The 27,175-nt window shown below is 42.7% G+C and overlaps 1 long non-coding RNA gene across 1 annotated transcript; it reads left to right on the top strand.

Moving 5' to 3' along the window:
- The first annotated feature begins 10,903 nt into the window (after positions 1 to 10,903).
- Positions 10,904 to 19,705, top strand: LOC139178166 (uncharacterized). The gene is made up of 4 exons (XR_011562552.1): positions 10,904 to 11,174; positions 11,382 to 11,442; positions 15,147 to 15,216; positions 16,603 to 19,705. It is a non-coding gene; the product is annotated as an uncharacterized lncRNA (long non-coding RNA).
- Positions 19,706 to 27,175: the final 7,470 nt, after the last annotated feature.

Below are 27,175 nucleotides of genomic sequence, written 5' to 3'. Positions count from 1 at the left end.
AAAAAAAATCTATAAACTGAAACATGGTTGAATCAAATTCCCACATAGAGGAAAAAATTTCAGAACCTAGACTGAGTCTATTTCTAATCCCCAGCTCCATATTTTCTTCCTATTGAAGGAGCCAGAAGAGGTGAGAATGTGGCATCCTCTCAGCCACAGTAAATGATTCAGGAATGGGTAGTTGACCCATTAACCAATCAACCCCCAATAAAGCTTATCATGGGAACTTTGGTTGAGCGACTTATAAGCAAGTATTGTCTTTTCTACTGCACTTGTGAGGATTCGAGCTTGTTGAACCCATGTTTCCATGAGGGACAACCTGATAAAGGAGTCAGTCAAGGGATGGGGAGAGACTGGATACCAATGAATCATTTGTGTGCCTGGATCCAACCAAGCCTGAAGTCGGTGTGATTTGTGTATGCCAATATTAGTGCAATTTTCTGTTGTAGAAGCTTGAATTATCTTTACTGTTATAGTACTCATCAGAGATCTCTTGGAACTAAACATCCCAGATGATAAGAATCGATTTCTCTTTTTTCATTGAGGTATAATTGATTTACAATGTTGCTGGTATAGAGCAAAGTGATTCAGTTTTTTATATATATATATATATGTGTGTGTGTGTGTGTGTGTATGCATATTATTTTTGGATTCTTTTCCACTACAGGTTATTATAAGATATTGAATATAGTTTCCTGTGCTGTACAGGAAAGTCCTGTGCTGTACAGTAGGTCCTTGTTGGTTATTTCATGTGTAGAAAGTGTTGTTAGACCCATATTCCTAGTTTATCTGTCTCTTCTATTTCCCCTTTGGTAACCATAAGTTATTTTATGCCTGTAGGTCCATTTCTATTTTGTAAATAAATTCATTTGCATCATTGTTTTTAGGTTCCACTTGTGATATCACATGATATTTATCTTTTTCTGTCTGATTTACTTCACTTAGTATGATCATGGCATTATTTCATTCTTTTTATGGGCTGCATAATATTCCATTGTTTTATATATAATATTCCATTATATATATATATATATGTATATATATATATATATATATATATATATATATATATATACATCTTCTTTATCCATTCCTCTGTGAATGGACATTTAGGTTGCTTCCATGTCCTGGCTATTGTAAATAGTGCTGTAATGGACACTGGGATGCATGGGCCTTTTTGAATTAGAGTTTTCTCCAGATATATGCCCAGGAGTAGGATTTTGGGATCATATGGTAACTCTATTTTTAATTTTTTAGCAAACCTCTATACTATACCAATTTACATTCCCATCAACAGTGTAGGAGCATTCCAATAAGAATTCATCTCACTACATCTTTGGAGCTTGCTGCTGCTGCTGCTGCTGCTGCTGCTGCTAAGTCGTTTCAGTCATGTCTGACTCTGTGCGACCCCATAGACGGCAGCCCACCAGGCTCCCCCGTCCCTGGGATTCTCCAGGCAAGAACACTGGAGTGGGTTGCCATTTCCTTCTCCAATGCATCCTTGTAGCTTACTCCACCCCTAAAATCAGAGCAAGCAATATCAAAGAAATTGTTATAATAATCATCATTAATTAGTAATCAATAATTCTTTTTTTTGAGTAGAAGATACTTGAAAGTTTATCTAGTCCAAAGCCCTGTCTCATTCTTCAGATTTGAATCCTGCCTGCCTGTCATTTTACTTTCTGGTCCTGGGCTGACTGCAGATCAGGCCTCATCCTTCCCCCATAAAAGAGGTTCCGCATTTTTGAAAGTAGCTAAGCCTTCTCTCTTACACACCAAAACACATCTCTAGCCTTTCCTGGTACAGCCAGTTTGGGTGTTTCTCACTGTTGCACTATGAACCCACTCTGGATGGCTTCTGAATTTCTTCCAACTCAGGTTAACTTTCATGGATGAAGCCTAAAGCAGCACATGCCTGTTGTAGCCTATTTAGAAAAGCAAGAAGAGGGAAACGAAAACTCAGCAGCGGCTGAGCTGCCAAGACATGGCTGTGGTTGCCATGTCGGGTCACCACCATCCCTTCATTTTTCTGTTCGCGTGTGTGGACGAGCATATGCATGGCTGTGCTGGGACTTTGCTGCCCTCCTCCTCCCTTCTCGTTGCCTGGGAGGCTGGCCTGCCGTGGACCACACCTGCAGCAGATCTTCTGTGGCCCCCAGTCCCAGGTGAGTTTGGACTGTGGTGTACTCTGGGCACAGATCTGGCTTAGGAGAGAGGTCAAGGTGCTTATGTCTCTGTTTCCTCCCGGGAAATTGCCTGGGGCTTGTATGTCCATCAGCTGGGCACTTCTCCTCCCAGGGAAGCTTGCAGAGTTGCTTCTGCCCTTGATCTGTTGCTAGCTCTGGGCTTTCCTCATGGTCCCTTTCTCTCACCCCTTCATCGGTAAACTCCCCTGTGAGTGTCCTATTTGAACATGCCATCTGTTTCCAGTAGGGATTTTGACTGATAAACTTGTATTTTACAAATACGAAACATACTCTGTGGAGTGGTTTATAATCTGCTGTGTCATTTCTTGGGATACTGAAAACCTCTCCTTATAGCGTTTAACATTCCTCTACAACATCATTGTGAATGGCTAAGTGGGTTTTTATTTTTAACAAATGTACCATAGTTTATTTAAACCTTGAGAACTAGAGAATTAATTTTTTTCTCCAATTAACTTTTCCCCTATTACTTTGGAAGTACTTGGATGAATATCCTTGTAGGTAAATCTTCACACACATTCATCATTTCTTCTTCAGGATAAATTTGTAGAAACAAAACTGCTGGATCTGTAGTCATGAACATTTGGAAAAAGTTCTCTGTCTGTTGCCAGATAGCCCTCCATAAAAGTTTTATAGCAATTTATAAACTGTTTCCAATTGTGCCTAGGAAGATTGCTTCTTACATTCTCTCCACTGTTTAATACTACAGTGAAACAGTGACCTCGCTGAATCTTCCCAGCACTGTGCTTGGCGAGTAGTAGGTGTTCAGTTAATGACAATGCCCCACCCCTTTCCCACAAAGAAATGTATTTTACCCTTAGGGTTTCCATCAATAAGAACATCCACATGCACACTCACACTCACACATATGGGTGCACACCCATGGGTCTTCTCATCTCTACTTGCAAGCTGTGTATTACTCCTCTAGTCTCAGTATTTTAGAAATGATATATCTATTCATACTGTAACCAAGAGGACCATCACCCTTTCATAAATCCTTGGACAGAAAGAGATCCAGGAAGTCCCAAGTCCACTGGGTCCTAAAAAAAGAAATCACAAACTCTGTCATCAAGACATGCTCAGATGCTGCACCCCCAGCCAGGGCTTAGGTTTAGCTTGGATGAGTTCAGGAAGCAGGAGAGGATCTGGTGGAACAGTCTAGAACCTGCTTCCTCTGCTGGCTGCCCCATAACTGATGCTGAACATTCTCCAAGCCTCCTTCCTGCTCCCATGGCTTCTGACTAGTTCAGAACTCAGAGCTGACACCCATAGCATCTGAATTCCCATTGTTGTTCAGTCGCTAAGTCATGTTCGACTCTTTGTGACCTCATGGACTGCAGCACACTAGGCTTCCCTGTTCATCATCAACTCCCAGAGCTTGTTAAAACTCGTGTCCATTGAGTCGCTGATGCCATCCAACCATCTCATCCTCTGTCGTCCCCTTCTCCTGCCCTCAATCTTTCTTAGCAATGGACTCTTTTCCAATGAGTAGACTCTTCGCATCAGGAAGCTGCATTTTACCATCTCAGCTTGCCTGGGAAATCTCTGAGAAAACTGGATGTTTTGAAGTTTGGAAAACTGGACCTTTCATTACTGCCAGCTCCAGAGGGCTTAATCCAGACCCGGCGTCCCCATGGGCCCTCAGGAAAGATCTGCTTATGGATCAGTTACGACACTCCATCACTTTCAATGTTCTGTTTTGAAACCCAGTGGCGAAGTCCAGAACATTCTCTGATTTTATTTTTATTGGAGTCCAGGAATCAGACAGGAACTCTCTCGGTCCCCAGCGACCTACAAAGGCCACTCCTTAAACATTTCTCACAGGCCCTGTTCCCAGAGAGACCCAGGCAAGCACACAGCCTGGAGACCCATGGGGCATAATACAGGTTCCCCCGGGGCTCAGTCACCCTGGAGGCTCTCGGCCACGATGTGAGCTTTCAGAGATGTAGAGGGGAGCTGTTGCAGTTTTCTGATGTGCTCAGCTGCCCCACTGTCCCGAGTTGTGGTCTGTTCAGGGAAGAGGTGTGTATTATTAATAGTTAAGTAAGAGTCATGTAACAATGTGCATTTCCAACTGGTGGCTCAGAGGGTAAAAGAAACTGCCTGCAACGCAGGTGACTGGGTTCGATCCCTGGTTCGGGAAGATCCCCTGGAGAAGGGGATGCAACTCGCTCTAAAATTCTTTTCTGGAGAATCCCATGGACAGAAGAGCCTGCTGGGCTACAGTCCATGGGGGTCGCAAAGAATCGGACATGACTGAGTGACTAACACACACACACACACACCCCCCACACATGATTTAGGCTGGACAAACTGTGTGCTAAAGTGAGAAGAGTTCAGATTTGGGATTTGGAAGCCCTGGGTCCAAGTGCATACTAGTTGTGTGATCCTAAGCAGGGTACTTTGTGTTTCAGTGGCCTCACCACTGAAATCATAATTATGAAATTATAATATCTCACAGGGTTGTTCGGAGCCTGGAATGAAAAATGAACCTGAAACCGCGTATGTGACTTTTGGTTCCCACTAGTTTTTCATTAATAATTCCATTTCCTGATTTCTGGCTGTGCTGTCTTTGTTGCTGTGCTTGGGCTTTCTCTAGTTGCCGAGAACAGGGGCTGCTCTTTGTTGCTGGGCGCAGGCTTCTCAGTGAGGTGGCTTCTCTTGCTGCGCACCAGCTCCAGGTGAGCAGGCTTCAGTAACTGCAGCACTCGGGCTCAGTACTCGTGGTGCACAAGCTCGGTAGTTGTGACTTGGGCTCTAGAGCGCGGGCTCGGTAGTTGCGGTGCCTGAGCTTAGCTGCTCCATGGCACAGGGAATCTTCCCAGACCAGGGATTGAACCCTGTCCCCTGCACTGGCAGGTGGATTCCTATCCACTGCGCCACCAGGGATGTCTGTGTATGTACTTAGCTGCTCAGTCGTGTCCAACTCTTTGGAACCCCACAGACTGTAGCCCTCCAGGCTCCTCTGCCCAGGGGATTTTCCAGGCAAAAACACTGGAGTGGGTGCCATTTCCTCCTCCAGGGGATCTTCCTGACCCAGGGATTGAACCTGCATCTCCTATGTCTCCTGCATTGGCAGGTGGGTTCCTTATCACTACTGTTACCAGGAAAGTCTTCGTTACATCATCGGTAGTTTAGAAAAATTTCTTTTACTTTCCTGTTTATTACTGGAAATGTCTTCTTTTCCAATATATGCATTAGATGATATAAATTTCCCTGGAAACACTACTTTTGCTGTATCCCATAAACTTTGACAAATTATATTTTCATTTTATGGCTGCTTTTACTGTCTTCTTTTTATTCTTTTTTTGCCATTTCTTTATATTTTGTAAGGGTGATCCTGCTTGAAATTTGTTGCGATTCCTATGCCTGAAATTTGATGTCTTTAAACAAATATGGAAAACTTTGACCCATTATTTTCTTGTGAAATATTGCCTTTGCCCCATTTTCTCTGATGTAAATATTTGTTAGACTTCTTGCTCTATCTGCCATGTTTCTGAAGGTTATGTTCACAATTTCCAAACATGTTTCTCAGTGTTGCATTTTAGATAATTTATTTGTATCTATCTTTCCATTCTCTAATTTTCCATTTGGCTGTGGCTCATTTTCTGTTGAGGTTTTAATTTCAATTGCCATGGTTTTCATTTCTAAATGTTCTCTTTTTCAATTTTGCTTGGTTTTTTAAAAAAGTCTTTTATTTCTTGTTTACATTTCAAATTTCTCTTTTATTCCCTTAAATGTAAAATTTATATTCTTTGTCTGAAATTCTAATGTCTGAAATACTTGTGAGTCTGATTCAGCTATTATTGTGTCTGCTGATATTCACATAATGCTTCGTTTCTACGTGTCTTTTGTTATGTTTGGCGGTGAGTTGCTCGTTTTCCCTGGAACACACATAGGTGATCTAAAATATTCTAGTAGCTATGTTAAAAAGGTTAAAAGAAACAAGTGAAATTAGTTTTGATAATATATTTTATTTAAGCTAATATGTCAAAATTGTATCACTTTAACATGTAGTCAATAAAAATTTTTTTAAGGAAATATTTATATATATTTTTGTATGGAGTCTGAAAAATTCAGTGTGTATTTTATACTTTCAGCACATCTCAATACAGACATTCACTTTACCAGAAACACTTGATCTATATTTAGGTTCACAAAATTTACAGTTGAAAAAGTAGATTCACATACCCAAGCTGTTTCAAACATACTTTGAGTTTTCCTACAATTAAACTGAGTATCAGTGTTTAAATTGAGTAAAATAGAGTAAAAAAGTTTAGTTCCTCAGTAGCATTAGCCATATTTCAAGGGCTTGACTTCTACATATGTCTAGTGGCTATTGAATTGACTGTGTGGTCTTAGAACAATTAAATTTTGCTCTTGACATTCCAGTTTAGGCATGCTTTCTAGAGTCCAGTCTTTGGCAAATACTGTATAAGTTAAGACTTGTGGGTTCTCCGATCTTGGGATCTATTAAAAATATCCATGTATGGGTCCCCTTGGATTAAAGGAAATGAATTTTTGCAGGTGGGATCTGGGCATGAGTATTTTTTTTTTAAAACCTTCCCCATGATTCTAATGGACAACCTCAGCTAGGTGCCCTGGAAGATGAATTTGGGGCTAATATTACAATATGATGCTTCTTATGGTCTGAGCAACCTATGGAAACACGGAAAGGAATCAACTGGTACCAAGTACAAGGCTTGGTACTTTTTAATGCCTCTGTCAGAACTAAAATCTTTTTTTTTTTTAATAATTATTTATTTTAATTGAACGATCATTGTTTTATAATATTTAAAATCTTTTAAAATTTAGACTTGGCTAGTATTCTTATCAGTGGGAGAACTCTATCAATAAGGTTTTCAGTTGCTTTATTACTTTAGAAATAAAAAATATTTAGCCTTTTAGTCAACATTAAGTTTGCTGTGGCCTTTTGACTTCCAACAGGACATGCTGTTCCCATTTTATTTAAAATGTTTAGAGGAGACTTCAGTTCTGTATGAATGCACCTACCTATACTTATCTGTGAACTGTAAGCTCCTAGGGAGATCTTGCATGCCAAAGTTACAGCACAGCTGCTTCTTGCTAACCTATATTGACATAATAGCTTTCACTCTACCATGACTCACCACTGTTGATCAGCCAAATTGGTTTTAGCAACACATCTGACATAACTTGAGTGACATCATCGTGGCTGAGCTAGTTTGGGTGAATTTCATGAAGATCTTCCTGTTCCGTGCCTGAACTTGCCAACTGGTCGTTTAGATACCTTTCCTAGTTTCAATGGTTGGGCATTTGTATTACTTAATTAACTTACTATTCTTATTTCCAGAAACCTAATGATATTTTTTCATTTCACTAATGACATTTTTTCATTTCACTTATTCAATCAGCAAAATTTCATGGTGCAGCTACCCGGCTCCAGGCATTATGTTAGGTCTGATTAGCAATTAGGCTTCATCTTGTGTGGCAACCCTAATCATTGATAGCATGGTGTTGAAAAACATTCTGAATTTCTGCCTAGGCTTAGTGGGAAAGAAAGTCATGAGCAATTAGTCATGTCTGCCATAGACATTGGAGAAGGCAATGGCACCCCACTCCAGTACTCTTGCCTGGAAAATCCCATGGATGGAGGAGCCTGGTAGGCTGCAGTCCATGGGATCTTGAAGAGTCGGACACGACTAAGCGACTTCACTTTCACTTTTCACTTTCATGCATCAGAGAAGGAAATGGCAACCCACTCCAGGATTCTTGCCTGGAGAATCCCAGGGATGGGGGAGCCTGTGGGCTGCCGTCTATGGGGTTGCACAGAGTCGGACACGACTGAAGCGACTTAGCAGCAGCAGCAGCAGCCACAGACATAGGAGGAGATGCGACCGAAGCCATAGATTTGATCCCTGGGTTGAGAAGATTCCCCTGGAAAAGGAAATGACAACCCACTCCAGTATTCTTGCCTGGGAAATCCCAAGGACAGAGGAGCCTGGTGGGCTACAGTCCATGGGGTTGCAAAGGGTTGGACACAATGGAGCAACTAACACACACACACACACACACACACACACACACACACCCCTGAATAGAATCTCCAGTTACCCTCCTGTTTTAGTCCATTCCAGCTCCTATAAAAAAAATACCATAGACCAGGTAGCTTATAAATAATGGAAATTTAATTCTCAGAGTTCTGAAGGCGGGAAGTTCAAGGTCAGACTGCCAGCATGGTGGATTCTCATGAAGGACCTGTTCACTGAAGGACAATTTCTGGGTTGCAGTCTGCCAGCTTCTTGCTATGTCCTCACATGCTGGAAGGGAGCTAGGGAGTTCTGTTGGTTCTGTTTTATGAGGGCACCAATCCTGTTTGTGAGGCCTCCACCCTCATGGTCTAATCACCACTTAAAGGCCACACCACATACTACCATCATATTGAGCTTTAGAGTTACAACACATAAATTTTGAAAGGACACAAACATTCAGACTATAGGGCTTCTTAAGGAAGACCTACCTCTCAATTCTTGATTTGAAGATGAGTTTTAAGCCTGAATTTTCCATGTACTGCAATCTCATGTGTTGCAGATTCAAGCATCTCAGAAGAGCTGCCAAAGATGCTGGGTCCAGACTTCTCCCTCTTTCTCTCTCTCCTGGGAGAAAAGATGTTTCTATTCCTCCTTTGCATGTCCTGACAGGCCCTCGGGGAGCAGGCTGTGGAGAGGGCAGCAGATCTGGCCAGTGTTGGCAAGGACGGCTTAGGATCCACAGGTGACCGTGGCCAGTCAACCCCCCATGAGTGCCAGCACAGTTATGAAGCCAGGAGACTTGCTGATTAAACTGGAAAACTGCTATTCTTAGTGGCAAGCTGTCATCCAGCCCTTTTGAAAAAGGAGAGAAACCACTCAGCCAAGGTCTAAAAATACTTAGGGACTGACAAGCAGCTCTGGCCAGAACTCGGGCATACAACCTTGTTGAGATGGACTGTGTAGAGGAAGGCATAGTACATCAGAAGGACCTTGCAAGATCACAGAACACTGTGTTTTGTGACCCAAATAAACAGTTTTTTTTCTTTTTAATTTTCTATCCATTTCCCTTTTGGACTTCCCAGGTATCATGGTGATAAAAAATTTGCCTGTCAATGCAGGAGACTCAGGACATTTGGGTTTGATCCCTGGAAGCTGGCAGTTCAATCCTGCAGGGTTGGAAAGATCCCCTGGAGGAGGAAATGGCAACCCACTCCAGTATTATTGCCTGGAGAATTCCATGGACAGAGGAGCCTGGTGGGTTAGAGTCCATGCGGTCACAAAGAGTTGGACACCACTGAGCGATCGAGCATGATTGAACACACATGGCCCTTTAATTATTAATTATAGCTAAAATAAAATTTGTAAATATTTCATATTCAGTTCATTTCAGTTGCTCAGTTGTGTCCGACTCTTTGTGACCCCATGGATCGAAGCATGCCAGGCCACCCTGTCCATCACCAACTCCAGGAGTTCATCCAAACTCATGTCCATTGAGTTGATGATGCCATCCAGCCATCTCATCCTCTGTCGTCCCCTTCTCCTCCTGCCCCCAATCCCTCCCAGCATCAGGGTCTTTTCCAATGAGTCAACTCTTCGCAGGAGGTGGCTAAAGTATTGGAGTTTCAGCTTCAACATCAGTCTTTCCAATGAACACCCAGTTCATTTCCAACGGCCTCCTATAGGATGGACTGGTTGGATCTCCTTGCAGTCCAAGGGACTCTCAAGAGTCTTCTCCAACACCACAGTTCAAAAGCATCAATTCTTCAGTGCTCAGCTTTCTTCACAATCCATACATGACCACTGGAAAAACCATAGCCTTGACTAGACAGACCTTTGCTGGCAAAGTAATGTCTCTGCTTTTGAATATGCTATCTAGGTTGGTCATAACTTTCCTTCCAAGGAGTAAGCGTCTTTTAATTTCATGGCTGTAACCACCATCTACAGTGATTTTGGAGCCCCCCAAAATAAAGTCTGACATTGTTTCCACTGTTTCCCCATCTATTTCCCATGAAGTGATGGGACCAGGTGCCATGATCTTAGTTTTCTGAATGTTGAAGTTTAAGCCAACTTTTTCACTCCCCTCTTTCACTTTCATCAAGAGTCTTTTTAGTTCCTCTTCACTTTCTGCCGTTACAATGAATAATAATGATAAAAGCTGCTTATATGCTACCATATTTCCAACATGGCAGACACTGTTCTAAGCTGTTGTGTACTTTATTTGATTGAGCCCCTCAATATCCCTGTGGGGTAGGTAATAGCATCACTGCCATTTATAGATGTGAAAACTGGGTTTTAGATGTGAGGAATCTGGGTCACTCTAGGTAGCCCGAAGACAGTCTAGTATGTGGGATGGCCTGAAATTGGCCTTTGATTTCCATCCCTCCTCTTTGATGGCTGTGGGTTGCTTGATATTGTTTTCCTGGGTGTTCACAAGCTGCTCTCTTTCAGTATCTCCCAGGAAAATCTTTTTGGTTATTGGACCTCTGTGGAAAAGTTCTCAGTGCTTGCTTGCCTTTGGGTCTCCTTGTGGAATTTATGCGTCGTGTTCTGTTGAGCACAGTGGTCTGGTTTAATGATGCCTGTTTCAGTTTGCATAGAGATGATCCTCCCTTCCACCGACACAAATGTTAGCTGCCTGACTTGTAGTATTGCTTGTGGGTTGACTCAGTGCCAACAGGCACCTTTGCCTGTGAATATGTTTATAGGGTTTATCTTTTTTGAGCCTATTAATTTTCTCCTCCTGTGCATTGAGCCCTGGGCACAGTGGAATTCTCAAAGGCTTTAGGGTGATAGCAGTATGGGCCCAGTTCTAACTCATTAGAATCCCCATGTGACGCAGCTACTGTGCAGGCGTGTTCATCTTTGTCCTTCTGCATTTGTATTTCAGGGGTTCTTGGGAGGGATGGAAGATGAATCTCAGGTTGCCATCTTGAATTGGAAGCCAGCACCTCCAATACAGGTTATATTTCCTTGATTCTGATGCTTCTCACTTAACAGTTTTCTGTTTTATGGTTCTCTTGTAGCTATCTCAAATTTTATGTGGATGGGGCTTGGGCACAAGTTCATAAATAAATAGCACAAACAAATAAGCAAACACAAAAATGGTGACAATAATGCTTTCTTAGTCAGCAAAAGACTGCCTGCCACATCTGTGTTCCTTTTTCAGCAGGAAAAGGGAGGAAAGAAGAAAGAAATGGAGAAATGCCTCACTCATGCTGGTGATAACAGTAAGTCCAAGTCCCCTTTCGGGTGTCTCCGTGTAAATAGGAGCTGAGGCAATCGAGGTGGCAGATGGCATGCCATTTGGGCTGCCTCCTGCCCTGTGGGTATTTTTGCCTCATTCTAGTGTCTGGCTAGAGCCCTTGGTGACAGTGACTTCAGCTGGTTCATCTTGCAAGCCTCTGGATTATGTTTTGTATAGAGGATATTGGCTTAACAAGCTCAAAGGAATCAATGGTCTTTCTCTGCATATCAGCCCAGATGAATTCTTCATCAGCTGCCTCCCTCAATGTGGGCCCATCAGCTGATCCTAAAGAGTGGGGGAGCCCAATTATAGACAGCCCCACCAGGGAGGGGCTGGAGCTGAGAGGAGCAGGCATATTTTCCTTGGGCCCAGCTACAGAACACACCACAGGGCTGCCCTCTCTGGAATGCACGCTGCTGTCTGAATTTTGCCATCCATAAATGCCTCCCTGGACCAGCTTTTGCCCCCTCTGACCCCTTGCTTCTCAGAACTGCTTATAAACGAAGTGCCTCGGAGGTGGGCCCTGGGCAATTGCTCGGTGGAAGTGGACATAAGTGAGGCTGGCCTGTTCTTCTCGAAGGAACAGAGGGAACAGCACAGGAATCCAAAACCACGCTCTCTGAAGAGTTGGCCAAAAAAAGGGAAGGAATGCAGACATCTTTCATAGCCCCTAGATGTGTCAGCCGTCATAAAAATGAGTTTCTGGGTGACTTTTAGGGTTTTTTTCCCCCACAAAGTAGGATAAAGTCTTAAAAAAAATTAATCTTAAATAGTTGATGTATCAACTGATCTCTGCCTTAGAGCAAATAGGGCCAAAACACAAAAAGCACTGATTACTTCAGGACACTGAGGCAGCTTGTGAATATTAGCGTAGTTGGAAATAACCATGAGGCAGTAGTCTAACACTTGGAATATCTGTTCTCTGGGCATCTTCAAGGGCCTTCTGTAAGATGAGGCCACAGGGTAGAGAGGTGGCAAGTTTGGACTCTGATACTTTATCACATTGCTGGCTCCAGTATTCCTGTTTTTAAAAGTTCCTGGTGGTTCGGGGCTTCCCTGGTAGCTCAGTTGGTAAAGAATCTGCCTGCAATGCAGGAGACCCTGGTTCGATTCCTGGGTCGGGAAGATCTGCTGGAGAAGGGATAGGCTACCCACTCCAGTATTCTTGGGCTCCTCCTATGGCTCAGCTGGTAAAGAATCCACATGCAATGTAGGAGACCTGGGATTGATCCCTGGGTTGGGAAGAGTCCCTGGAGAAGGGAATGGCTACCTACACCAGTGTTCTGGCCTGGAGAATTCCATGGACTTAGGGTCCATGGGGTCACAAAGAGTCAGACACGACTGAGCAACTTTTGCTCCCTGGTGGCCCAGATGGTAAAGCATCTGCCTGCAATGCAGGAGACCTGGGTTCAGTCCCTGGGTTGGGAAGATCCCCTGGAGAAAGAAATGGCAACCCATTCCAGTATTCTTGCCTGGGAAATGTTATGGATAGAGGAGCCTAACAGGCAACAGTCCATGGGGCTCGAAGAGAGTTGGACACGATTGAGTGATTAACACTTTTACTTTTGTTTTATTCAAATGCTCAAGCTGTGTTTAAGAGTGACAGTGTGACAAGGTGAGAGAGCTTGCATTCCTAGCTCTAAGGCAGACGTGTCTTCCAAGTGTCTAGCTTGCTGCCATCAAGGAGTTGAGGGACAGAGCTGGTCACCATCACTGTTATTCTAGGATCTCAGAGGATTCCCCCGGGCGCCCCATCAGCTGTGGGGATCCCAAGCCTGGCGGTAGGCCTCCCTGCCTCCCTGCTCCCATCCTCTCTCATCCCAGTAGCCATGTCCAGTTGATGCTACTTCCCCAAGGTCCAGGGTTCATCCTGGTCCCCATCCTCCTCACTGCAGCTCCTCTAGCCCAGGCTCCCTGTCTCTCACCAGATGGTAGAGACAGCAACCTTGCCTGCCTCCCATACAATTTGCACACGGCACATGGTGTGCCATGGAGTTCACAGCAGCTCTTAGCCATCACCAACTCAAACCCCTTCAGGAGTTGCTAAGATGCTTGCCTATTCTGAACCTGATGTGTGTGGACCTTCATGATCTGGACTCTTCTGGCTTTTTAAAAAATCTCAAGACAGCCCATGCCTCCAGTCACCTCCTTCCTACCTCCAGCCCCTATCCTCGGTTGTTTAGAATTATTTTTAGCCACTTACTAGCTGGGGGATCTTGGCAGGGGGGAGTCAGTTAACATTCCTGTTCCTCAGCTTCCTTATTTGTAAACTGGGGATAATGGGGTTGCCAGGGGTTGTTGAGGATAAAATAAATTAAAACAGATGTCATGCTATGACCAGAGCCAGTGCCGTTTTGTTGCAGAAATGTCATTGGATGGGCCCAGTGTTAATCACTCTAAGTGAAGTAATTCAGACAAAGACAAATTTCATACTATATCACTTGTGTGTGGAATCTAAAAAATGATACAAAGCAGAAATATCCTCACAGAAATAGAAAGCAAACTTACGATTATCAAAGGAGAAAGGGAGGGGAAGGATAAACTGGGAGTCTGGGATTAATAGATGCATGCTATTATATATAAAATAGAAAAACAAGGGCCTATATTCAATAACTTGTACCTTTAATGGAAAGGAATCTGAAAAAAGAATATATATATATGTAAAACTAAGTCACTTTGCTGCACATCTGAAACATCGTAAATCAACTATACTTTAAAAAAATAAATGAAAGTGTTTCAAACATGTGTAAAATCTAGGCACATTAGAATGCCAGCATATTGCTTTTCTGTAACCTGAGTAGTAAGAATAAATACCTCTCTGGTAAAGAAATGTAGTACCTTAAACCACCTCTCTCCTGTTCACCCTGGAGGGCTCAGCTGAATGCCATGATAGCTAATTATCACCCAGAAGCCCCCATCCCTACCTGGACAGGGTCCCCTGCAAGGTGCTTTTGTAGCGCAGTGATCAGCACTTCTGCAGAATGGGACCCATCCACGTTGTGGCATCACCATCTGCATCCCACTCTGTCCCTGCAGCAGACTGAAAGTGTTTTGAGGGCAGGAACTTTCTCAGGTACCTGAGGCCTCTTGGTAAGTACATATTGCTAATATGAATATTCATTGAAAAGACTGATGCTGAAGCTGAAGCTCCAATACTTTGGCCACCTGATGCGAAGAGCCAACTCATTGGAAAAGACCCTGATGCTGGGAAAGATTGAGGGCAGGAGGAGAAGGGAATGACAGAGGATGAGATGGTTGGACGGCATCACTAACTCAATGGACATGGGTTTGAGCAAGCTCCGGGAGCTGCAGTCCATGGTGTCTCAAAAGAGTCGGACATGACTTAGCAATTGAACAACAGCAACATATATATATATATAAAATGAACAAAACTGGCTAGATGGGAGAGACTAGGCCAGCCTCAGGTGGATGCTTGTGAACCCGGGGAGGGTCATATTTCTTTTCATTATTGGATAAATGGTTAATTCTCTTTTAACGAGCCAAAGGAAAAACAAATTTACCAAGTTGACATTTAGCAAAAGCCATTTCGGCATCTAAAGATGTTCTTAGTTCTGCAACTCTGAATGACCTTGCACTTGAAAATGTCACTGCCAGTTTGCTGGGCTGATTAGGTTTGCCCGTTCGCTCTTGCTTCTAAACCCCTGCCCTGCCCATTTCTTTCCTCAGCTGGGGTTTCCTCCAACACACTCCCACTTTGGCTAGAATTCCATGCTCCCCGCTCTGGCCTCAGCTCAAGGTGAGTTTCTTCTGGGCTCTTGAGAGCAGCTGGGGAGATACTCTCTGTATTTAGATCTCATGTGGTTGTGACTGGACACAGGGCGGTATTCTGGGGAGGAGACAGTTTCTGCAGCCTGGACCACGGCTGAAGGGTTCCATCATTCCAGTTGACCATGGCTAACTAAAATGTGTGAGCTTGCTGGGAGCTAATAGTTCCAAATCCGTGTACTGTATAGGGCTATGGGAACAGATTATGGTGGGTCTTTTCCAATGCATTTGATTTGTCCATTGTCACATGAATCAGAGAGGGGGAGGAAGGTGTGTAATACACTGAGCTGTTTCTCCAAAACTTACACCTGGAACCTCCTTCTGAGAATATATAATCTCTTACCTTGCCTTGTCCTATAAGAATTAAAAGAAAATAAAATGCATTTTGTCACTTTCTCGTGTTATCAAAATTGAACTTAAGAATTTTTAGACATGTTTTTCCCCATCTAATTATTGATGCATGCTGTTCAATTTACTCTAAATTAATTATGTAAGAAAAGCATGATTCATCCACAAAGACACTCAGTAATTGCATAGTTGATCATACTTGGTTGAGAAACACAATTTTAAAATGTAAATGGAAATTTAATTATGTGTTAGCATTGAAAATAGGCAAGACCTGCTTTTGTGACCTCACATTTGGAATTCCTGCATTTTAATTGAAAAAAATTCAACTGATTAATTTTGAGTTTTATCTCTAAATATTGACATAAAAGAGGAGAACAGGTCACTTGCCGTTATTTGTTTAAACTATCCCATTGGTGGAGTGAATAGTTTCATTCCTAGTAAAGGAAGAAGCATGCATTTAATTCTCATTATAGCTTTCTTACTTTAACATTGGCTTCTGGAATGCCAGAGACAGCCTGAAGGGCTACTAAGGCTTTTGACTAAATAAATGAAATTTAGAGATTAGGCTCAGAAAATATAGGAGTGATTTGGCAGAATTATCATTTCTTGAAAAGTTTTTGATGTGGACCATTTTTAAAGTCTTTATTAAATTTGCTGCAATATTGTGTATCTTCTATGCTGTGGTTTTTCGGCTGCAAGGCGTATGGGATCTTAGCTTCCTGACCAGGTGCTGAACCCACACCCCTTCACTGGATGGTGAAGTCTTAACCACTGGACCACCAGGGAAGCCCCAGAATTATCACTTTTAAGCTTCTTGTGTGGGAGGCAGCTTCTAAGATGATTCCTTCTTCTTGAGTGTGAGCTGAACCTGGTGAAACTGATGGGATAACAAAGAAACTGACGGGATATTACTTCTAAGGACAGATTGTAAGGGACTGTGACTTCTCTTTTGCTCTGCTTCTCTCTTCTCACTTGCTCGCTCTGATGAACCTGGCTGCCATGTTATAAGGAAGCCTCCACACAAACCCTCCAGGGCGACTTCCAGCCAACAGCTGGTGACAAACTGAAGCTCTCAGTCCAGTGCCCCATGAGGAGTGGAATCCTGCTGAAAACCATGGAGTGAGCTTGGAAATGGATCTCATCCCAGTCAAGCCTTTAGATGACTGCAGCCCACCTCAACACCTTGATTGTAGCTTGTGAGACCTTGTGAGCTAGAGGATTCAGCTAAGCTGTGCCCAGATTCCAGAGTCACAGACATAATGTGACATAGCTTGTGCTTTTATTTTAATTCATTAAAGTTCAGAGTAATGTGTTATGCTGCAATAGGTAAGTAACACATTATTGACCAGAAATGTATTAATATGTCTTTTGTTACCTGAATGCTATTGACTAGAGTGCCTCAATATATATACTGGTGTGTTCACTTACATAACAAATTATAGGCCACAGGTGTCAGTTTCTGCAAAAATCCCCTGGTCAACAAAGAGTTAAAATGTTTTGTTTCTTGCTTGCTGATTTCCACGTCACTGTTTCTTATGCTTCTGGTCTTTAAACAGAGGCGACACGTTAAGGGAAATCTGGTATACATGGCATAGAAACACAGCAAGGTTACTCAGATCCAACCTGGGCAGCTGAGCCTCAAATCACCCACAGGTCTGAATCATGCATGTGCCCATCTGCCTTCTCCAACAATCACCCTAAAATTAGACAAAGAGGTTCTCAAGCAGTTTTGTTCATTTTAAAGAGAAAACGTATTTATTTCCTTTGTTGATTTTAAAAAGATGCCGTTGCCACCTTTTGTGATGTGAACCCAGGTGATGGCTAAGGGAAAAAAAGAGCATTCATGGGGCAGCCAGGAAAAGAGAGCGTGTGGGGCACCCTAGCAGAGGTTTTGACAGCCAGGATCAGAGGCAGAAAATAGCCCCTCTGCTCGCATTTGATCCGCTAAAAGTAAGTGTCAAGACCATGTCACACTGCAAGGGATGCTGGGCAATATAACCTAGCACTGTACCTGGAAGGAGGAGGAGACAGATTCTGGCAAAACATAGCCTGTCTGCCAAAATAGTTAACTCTTATGAAGTTAAACTGAGCCTCTATGATGTACAGGGGCTTCTCTGGTGGCTCAGTGGTAAAGAATCTGCCTGCCAATCCAGGAGATGCAGAAGATGTGGGTTCAGTCCCTGGGTCAGGAAGATCCCCTGGAGGAGGAAATGGCAGTGCACTCCAGTATTCTTGCCCCCCAAATCCTATGGACAGATAGCCAGGTATAGTCCATGGGGTCTCAAAGAGTCTGACACAACTGAGCGACTAAACACATACATGATATACAGACACCATACTAAGCATTACAGATACACACGAGGTAGAAAAGAGTGGTCCTTGTTCTCAAAGACATCACAGTCTAGCTGGAGGCATCTGTTGATGAAAAGTGGTTTGGAAATCAAGCCTTCTGCCAGCTTCCACCACCCCATGTAAAAAACAGTGGCAGCTACAGAGCGTCCTGTTCATGGGCTGAACAGTACACGTTCATCCTGTGGAAGTCTCATCCCCAGTGCCAGGGGGCCCCAAAACCGCTCACCTGAAGACTCTCTTTGTTAGCAACTATGGACATGACAAACCTCTCCCTCCCCTGGGGCAGTGTCTGTGACTGTGAACTTGCAAGTGACATGTGCGGGAACCAACTTGGCTAGTGGTCTGAAACTCCAGCGACCGCTACTTGCAAGAATAATGTTTTCTAAGGTAGTTTTCAACATTTTTGCCAGGAACTTGGAAATCAGGGTGTAAACTGGAGCAAGATCTTTGGAAACATGATTTTGTACTATAGACTAAGTGGAGAGTGAAAAAGTTGGCTTAAAGCTCAACATTCAGAAAACGAAGATCATGGCATCCGGTCCCATCACTTCAATGCAAATAGATGGGGAAACAGTGGAAATAGTGTCAGACTTTATTTTTCTGGGCTCCAAAATCACTGCAGATGGTGACTGCAGCCATGAAATTAAAAGACGCTTACTCCTTGGAAGGAAAGTTATGACCAACCTAGATAGCATATTCAAAAGCAGAGACATTACTTTGCCGACAAAGGTCCGTCTAGTCAAGGCTATGGTTTTTATGGATATGAGAATTGGACTGTGAAAAAGGCTGAGCGCCGAAGAATTGATGCTTTGGAACTGTGGTGTCGGAGAAGACTCTTGAGAGTCCCTTGGACTGCAAGGAGATCCAACTAGTCCATTCTGAAGGAGATCAGCCTTGGAATGTCTTTGGAAGGGATGATGCTAAAGCTGAAACTCCAGTACTTTGGCCACCTCATGGGAAGAGTTGACTCATTGGAAAAGACTCTGATGCTGGGAGGGATTGGGGGCAGGAGGAGAAGGGGACCACAGAGGATGAGATGGCTGGATGGCATCACCGACTCAATGGACGTGAGTCTGAGTGAACTCCGGGAGTTGGTGATGGACAGGGAGGCCTGGTGTGCTGCGATTCATGGGGTTGCAAACAGTTGGACACGACTGAGCGACTGAACTGAACTGAAAATATATATAACCTGTGACTCAGCAGTGTTCTCCTTCCTACCTTGGGAACTAGTTTGATCATGCACACGAGCATAAGGATGTTCATCACAGAGATGTCTGTACTAGTGAAAAGCTGACAACAGCAGAAATGTCCATCAATGATAGAATAAAGTATGGTGTAGCCACACAATGGAGTATTACACAGCAGTGAACACGAATAATTTATAGCTTCTTGCATTAATATGAACGAATCTCAAAAATGTAATGTTGAGTGCAAAACACAAGTCATACAGATGACTTCATTTATGCGAAGTTCAGAAACATCCCAAACTAAACAATATGCTCCTTAGGGATATGTATATAGGGCTGGTGATTCGTGCTAGCTATTACTTCCTTGTGCTCTGAGAGGGGGCAGGCAAGGGATTGGCATGGAGGGATTGAACTTGCATTATTCAGTCTTTCTGCTTGTTCCTGCCCTTTTATCATCAGAAAAATGAATGACTTGGCCCTACCTGTCCCTGGAGCATCTCATGCTAACTTTGGCATTGTAGTGACGTCCTGGCCAAAGCCTAGAGGATGGAGGGAGGAAAGGACAGAGAAAGAGAGAGGAGGGGGAGAAGAAGAAAAGGAAGGGGAAGAAGGAGGAGGAGAGGAGAAGGAAGGGGAGGGATCGGGGAGGGAAAGTTAGAGGGAGAAAGAGAATGAACATGTGTGTGGAGGGTAATATGTTTTAAGAATGGAAGACAGAATCAGGTTTTCTGACCCCACTTACACGTTCAAAAAATGCATATGCGGACTAGACGTCTATTGAACAATTTCATAGCCCTTTCACTGTACAAAGCAATTCCGTAGATTTCATGTCATTTCATCCTCACAGCAGCCCCACAAGCACATGCAGTCGTTCCCATTTTCCCTATTCGGAGTGTAAAACTCAAGGAGGGTAAGGGATTTACCCAAGGTCATCATGGTGGGGATGAGAACTTTGGTGTTCGATCTAAAAGGTATAGATGCAGAAGTTCAGGGAATATGCTTGGAAAAATCTCGTGGGAAATAACTTCAGTGAAGCCTTGTCCCTTTGAATACTGCCATCTCAGCCTGGTAGTCCCCCTTCTCCATTTTAATTTATGATTTTTGCCCCAGGGTACATTATTTGAAGGGCAAATAAAGCCCTAGCAGCGTTCTCCCTGCACTGACTCTGGAGGCCTGCTCCTTTGAGCAGGTGGCTTGGTACTTACAGATGTGGTGAGCTTATACATCTGGCAAGCATTAGTTAGTGGGCAGCACACGCTATTTCACAGCCCTAATGAAATCTCGGTCTGCTGCATTTTAATAAACCATCCAAGGAAGCAAGATTCCTGGCATTCTGTCGGCCAGTAAGGGTCTGGAAGAAATAGAAAAATTTCTATCATCACAATGGATTCAGTTATTTTCATCTTGTACAAAGTTACTCTGGGTTGAAAGGCTGGACAAGATAGCTCTTGATTAAATGAAAACTATGTCTGACTAGTACATAAATTATGTAGTGGAGGAACAGAAAAATCAGTGTGCTTTTATTAGCTCAGTCCCCATCATGGTTTAACTCAGACTGAGAAGCTTGTCTGCCTTGAAAGTATGTTAACAGATACATGGCTGACACATTTCTTTGAAGGAATATTGGGGTCAGAGATTGAGTTTTAGTGATGGGCATTAGCTGTTCTGAGCTTCCCAGATGACTCTAGTGGTAAAGAACCCAACTGCCAGTGCAGGAGATGTAAGAGACTCAGGTTTGATCCCTGGGTTGGGAAGATCCCCTGGAGGAGGGCACGGCAACCCCCTCCAGTATTCTTGTCTGGAGAATCCCACGGACAGAGGAGCCTGGCGCGCTACAGTCCATGAGGTCACAGAGTCGGACACAACAGCGACTAAGCACTCATTAGCTGTTCTGGATATTGCTATGTTCATCTTTGCGGTTGTACTTCTTTATTTTGTGTTTATTAGCCCATTGGTTCTGCTCTTACCACATTCATACCCAAAGGTCCTTTTTTATATCTTTTGGCTTATTTGCTTGATTTGTAAACCCATGACTTGCCTTCCTCATCCTCACCCATCCATTCCATGTTCCTAGACATATATTAAATGTACAGTTTCTTCTTTCCCCAGGAGTCAGTAGCCTAGCTACTTGAAATGGGGAGGACAATGTAGTCAGATGGAATTAACTGCATTTTTTGTTCTCCTGGGAACTTGAATTTAGAAGGGAGTAGTAGTAAATAATGCAGTTCAATAAATATCCCTGGTTCTCCTTCTTACATGGTAGGACTGCATTTCTTGGCTCCATTGTGGTTGGACAGAGCCTTTGAATAGTTTCGACCATGGAGCTGTGAGCACAACTGACATGGGTTTTTTCAAGGATGTGCAAGACTCCTAAAAACCTTTCCCCCTTTGACATGGCAACCTGCTGGAGATCCACACCAACTCTGATGAACAGATTCCCTACCAGTACACCATGGACTATAAAATAAGTGAGAAAAGAAACTTTATTTCTCAGAGAACAAACTTATAGCTACCAGGGGACAGGTGAGGAGAAGAGGGATAGATTGAGAGTCTGGGACTGACATGTACACACTGCTGATTTTAAAATGGATAGCCAACAAGGACCTACTGCACAGCTCAGGGAACTCTGCTCAATATTTTGTAATAATTTAAATGGGAAAAGAATTTGAAAAAGAATAGATACATATATATGTACAGCTGAATCACTTTGCTGTATACCTGAAACTAACACAGCCTTGTCAATCAATTATACTCCAGTATAAAACGAAAATTTAAAAAAAACTAAAAAAAAAAAAAAAAAAAAAGCCGTTGAAGTGAAATTGTTTGTTACTAGTTTATACTAGTAATAGTCTATACTGACTGATCCAGAGGGAGAAAAAAAAATTCAGGTAAGAAAGAAAAGGAAGAGAGGCTAGAAAGTCTGGGATTAACATATACACACTGTTATATTTAAAATGGATAACCAACAAGGACCTACGTATAGCATATGGAACTCTGCTCAATGTTATAAGACAAACTCAATGGGAAAATGTATAACTTAATTCTCTTTGCTATACGTCTAAAGCTATCACAACACTGTTCATCAGCTATGTGTGAATATGTGTGCTAAGTTGTCTCGGTTGTGTCCGACTCTGTGACCCCGAGGACTGTAGCCCGCCAGGCTCCTCTGTCCATGGGATTCTCCAGCAAGAGTACTGCAGTGGGTTGCCATGCCCTCCTCAAGGGGATCTTCCCAACCCAGGGGCTGAACCCACGTCTCTTAGGTCTCTGGCATTGTCAGGCGGGTTCTATACCATTAGTGTCAACTGGGAAGCCGATTGATTAATCAACTATACTCTAATATAAAATAAAAAGTTTTTTAAAAAAGGAAAGAAAATCAAGGAGAGAGTGCTTCTTATGTCTGTGTGCTGGGCTTGCAATGTACGACCTTAGGACTTGTGGTGGTTCATTAGTGTCCATTCACACAGTATGTAACATTCTGAGTCTGGCTTCTTTCATTGAGCATGATGCATTTTAAATTAATATATGCGTTTGCATGTATCGATAGTTGGTTTCTTTTTATTGCTAATTCAGAGTAAGTAGCTGACAAACCTACCCCACAGGAAGCTCACCATCATTGCATGGTCAAATATTGTACCCTATCTGCTTGCAACCCCAAGATAACACTGATACCTTATTTTGCTGTTGGCAGAAAAGAGATGTAAACTTTTTAATTTTTAAGAAAACCCCCAGGAATCCAGAGGTTTCAGGGTAATGCATGAAGCACTGGAAAGAACCTATCATTTCCCAAAAGGTCATGAAGATCAGTTAACGTTACGGAAGTATGTCTCAAAACTGCAACACATGTGCTTATGTGTGTCAGGGTTATTTGACACTCTCAGTGTATTTTTCTGGCTCAACTGACTCAAGTATTTGGAATAAATGCTTAATAATGTTTTTATTTAAAAAATAAACTGAAAAGTACTTATAGAAAAGTACACAGATCACAAATGAACATACCACTGAGTTTTCAAAAACAGACCACACCCTTGTAGCGGAACTTAGATCAAGAAATAGTATCTGCTTCCTCCAGGGTCACCATTTACCCTGACTCCTAACTCTGGACATTAGTATTGCCTGTGTTTATACTCTAAATGCATGAAGGCACACGTGATGTGAGCCTAATTCTTTCACTCAGCACTGACTGTGGGATTTACCCACGTTTTGAATGTAGTGGCTCCTCTTTAATTTACAGTATTTCATTGTGTGACTTCCCTGGTGACTCAAACGGTAGTCTGCCTGCAATGCAGGAGACCTGAGTTTGATCCCTGGGTCAGGAAGATCCCCTGGAGAAGAGAATGGCTTCCCTCTCCAGGATTCTTGCCTGGGGAATCCCATGGACAGCGGAGCCTGATGGGCTACAGTCCATGGGGTCACAGCGACTAACACTTCCACTTTCATTTAAAAAGTCTTTATTGAATTTGTTACAATATTGCTTCTGTTTTTATGTTTTGGGTTTTTTGGCTGTGAAGCGTGTGGGATCGTAGCTCCCAGACTAGAGACTGAACCCACACCCCCTGCATTGGAAGGCGAAGTCTTAACCACTGGCCCACCAGGGAAGTCCTGGTTTGTTTTCTTGAATAGACCCTTTCATTGGCACATAATGTCCCTTCTCATCTCTGGTATTTTCCTTGTTGTGAAATCTTCTTTCTCTGAAATCAAAATAGTCACTTACTAATTTCTTTTGATTCGTGTTTGTATCACATGTCTTTTTCTATTTGTTTACCATTAATTCATTTGTATCATTATTTTTAAAGTGGATTTCTTATGGACAGCATATAGTGAGTCTTTAAAATTCTTTCTTAAATCCCAGCTGATAATTTCTGACTTTTAATTGGTGTGTTTAAGCCACTTACATTAATTATTGATATGGTTGAATTTAGGCTACCCTATTATTATTTGTTTTCATTCCTCTATTTCATCTCTCCTGCTTTCTTTGGGTTGAGTATTTTTTAGTCTTTTATTAAAGTTTTTCTATTAACTTTTGGGTTTCTCTCTCTTTGTGTAGATTTTTAAAGTGTTGCTCTGGGGATAATAATTACATATGAATTTTTACAGTCTAATTAGACTAATTTTACAGCCTAATTAGTCAAGTAGAGTGTGGAACTCTCACAACCAATTAAGTACCTTTCACCTCTGTCACTTCTGTTGTTATATGTATTATACTTACATACAGTGAAAACCTCACTAGGCAAAACTGTAATTTTTGCTTTTAATAGTCATAAATATTTTAAAAACTTAAGAGGAAATAGTGCATTATGTTATGCAGCTATTTACCATTTCTATTGGTTTTCCTTCCTTACGAAATTCCGCATTTCCCTTGGTGTCACTTCTCTGTGTAAACGGCTTCTTTTACCATTTCTTTTTCAGCAAGTCTGCTAACAATGACTATCCCACTTTTCCTTCATCTAAGAGCATCTTTATTTTGCACTTATTTCTGAAGGATATCTTCACATGGAGAATTGTGCAGCAACAGCTCTTTTCTTTCAGCATGCTATGTAGATGTTCTCATTCCTTCTGATCCACATTATTTCCATAAATAATCTTTAGTAACTTGAATTGTTGCTCTTTTTTATGTAATGTGTCATTTTTCTGTATCTTTGGTTTTCATCAGGTTGACCATGATGTACCAATGGCACAGTTTTCCTTGAGTTTCTCTGATCTGGTGTTCCTTGAGATTCTTAAATCTTAATTTATGCCTCATATTACTTGAGAAATTTTTAGCTATGCTTTTTCAAGTATTCTCTTTTTGCACCAATTTATTTCTTCTCTTCTGGAACCCTAATGATACATACATTAATAGTTTCCTGATAAGGAATTCTAAATTCTAAATAATTCTAAATTATTTTTATATGAAAATGTGCAGCCTAAGACTGCAAGATTGGCATGAACTTTTCAGATAAAGCTTGTGTTTGAGTACATTTTGGCTCACAGGGGCTTCGTCTTTCTGCTTAGAGAGAAGGCAAGATGGAGAAGGGACGATCCCATGGGGATAGGTCATGGGGGTAACAAAGAGCCCTGTTCATTGGTGACCGACCAACCCTGTGAGGGTCTGCAGCCCCTCTTTCCTCAGGAAGACTTTTCTTTGGAGGTTCTCTGCTACTTTTTTTTTTTTTTTTTTGCTGATAACTGGTACTGTCAGAAATTTTATGCAGACTTACTGATTCTAGAAAACAGTAGAAAACACCCCTGGCTGCATGAATCACGGGCGTCTACTGGGACTGTTCCTGTCTCCACTGTAATGGTTCTGGGAGGTGGCATCCCTGGGAATTCCATTTCTCCGACATCCTTGCCTCAGGCACGAAGAGGCTCTCTTGCCATAATGATGCATTGAAAGTGTGCGTTGAGACACCATTTTTGGAGAAAATTGTCATTTAATTTTACAGATGCTTCCTGTTGACGGACAGGATGGGGGTGGAAGATACTGAGGGCTGAGAGTGCCTTCCCACGATGGGAGCAGGACTGAAGTTCTTCTCAGCCCTGGGCACTGGGCCCAGAAAGGGGGATGGAGCGGAGAGGAGAGAGCGAAGGAGACAGACGATGGGGTCTGCAGATGCCTGAGTGGGGCGACTCTGCGGGGACTGGATGAAAGCCCGAACAAACCAGCCAAGCTTTCTGCATCATCCCCTGGCTCCCAGGTGTTCTTGTGACTGGCCTCCAGGGAGAGTGTACTAACCGACTTTCACAACCAAGCCAGCATGTCTTGTAGCAGAGCGAATTCATCAGGAGTATAGAACTTCCTCGTTTTCATTGAATACATTTGAAAGAATCGGGTGAGGTGAAGAGATATTTGGACCTCTTCTCAGGCTACTCTCAGCTTTGGGATATGTAGGAAAATCTTAATCTATTCTTTAAAAATTTTATTGAAGTATAGTTAATTTACAATGTTGGGTTGAATTTCTGCTGTATTGCAAAGTGACTCAATTATGCATATACATATTCTTTGTCATATTTTTTCCACTATGGCTTGCTACAGGATGTTGGATATAGTTCCCTGTGCTGTACAGTAGGATTTTGTGGTTTATCCATCCTATATATAAAGGTTGGCATCTGCTAACCCCAAACTCCCAATCATTCCTCTCCCACCCCCACCCCCTTGGCAACCACAAGTCTGTTCTTTGGATTTGTGAGTCTGTTTTATTTTTTTCTCCTAGATATGTTCATTTGTGTTGTATTTTAGGTTCCAATCTTGTCTTTAATGGCCAGTATTCTAGGATCAACAAAAAACTCATTCCTGCACCCTGGATGCTGTCCCTGTTACCTGCCATGAAGGGTGATCAGACCTGAGTGAACCTCGATGTTTGCATCAGTCATTTTTGTGAGATGGTTATTTTCTCTCGTTGGGGCTGTGATTTGAAATTGGATAACCTTAAGATGTAGACCCGGAGAAGGCAATGGCACCCTACTCCAGTACTCTTGCCTGGAAAATCCCATGGACGGAGGAGCTTGGTGGGCTGCAGTCCATGGGATCGCTAAGAGTCGGACACGACTGAGCGACTTCACTTTCACTTTCTACTTTCTACTTTCCTGCATTGGAGAAGGAAATGGCAACCCACTCCAGTGTTCTTGCCTGGAGAATCCCAGGGACGGGGGAGCCTGGTGGGCTGCCGTCTATGGGGTCGCACTGAGTTGGACACGACTGAAGGGACTTAGCAGCAGCAGCAGCAGCAGCAGCAAGATGTAGACCCTTGATTGTATTTAATATTTTGAGTCATTTTGTGAAATCTCCTAATATTAGGATGCAACCTTTGTCCCAAGTTTCTGTCTCTACTTGCCTTCGCATCAGCTTATATTGTTATTGTTTAGAAACAATAGCTGTTATTTACCTACTGCTGTTGCTCTTATCGCTAAACATCAAATAGTGCCTTCCCAATGGCAACCCACAACAGCTGTGTCCTCCTGGTTTTCTCTTCTTCCTCTTCTATACCTTTCGTTATTTACCCACGGTTCAGGGAAAAAGCCTCTTGCGGGTGAGGATATGGTGCTGTCAAAACAAGAAAAGGA

The sequence above is a fragment of the Bos indicus genome, chromosome 21 (assembly GCF_029378745.1).
Source record: "Bos indicus isolate NIAB-ARS_2022 breed Sahiwal x Tharparkar chromosome 21, NIAB-ARS_B.indTharparkar_mat_pri_1.0, whole genome shotgun sequence".
In the NCBI taxonomy this organism is placed as follows: domain Eukaryota; kingdom Metazoa; phylum Chordata; class Mammalia; order Artiodactyla; family Bovidae; genus Bos; species Bos indicus.
The sequence above is the reverse complement of the archived record's forward strand: the minus strand, read 5'-3'. Positions and strand labels throughout refer to the sequence as shown.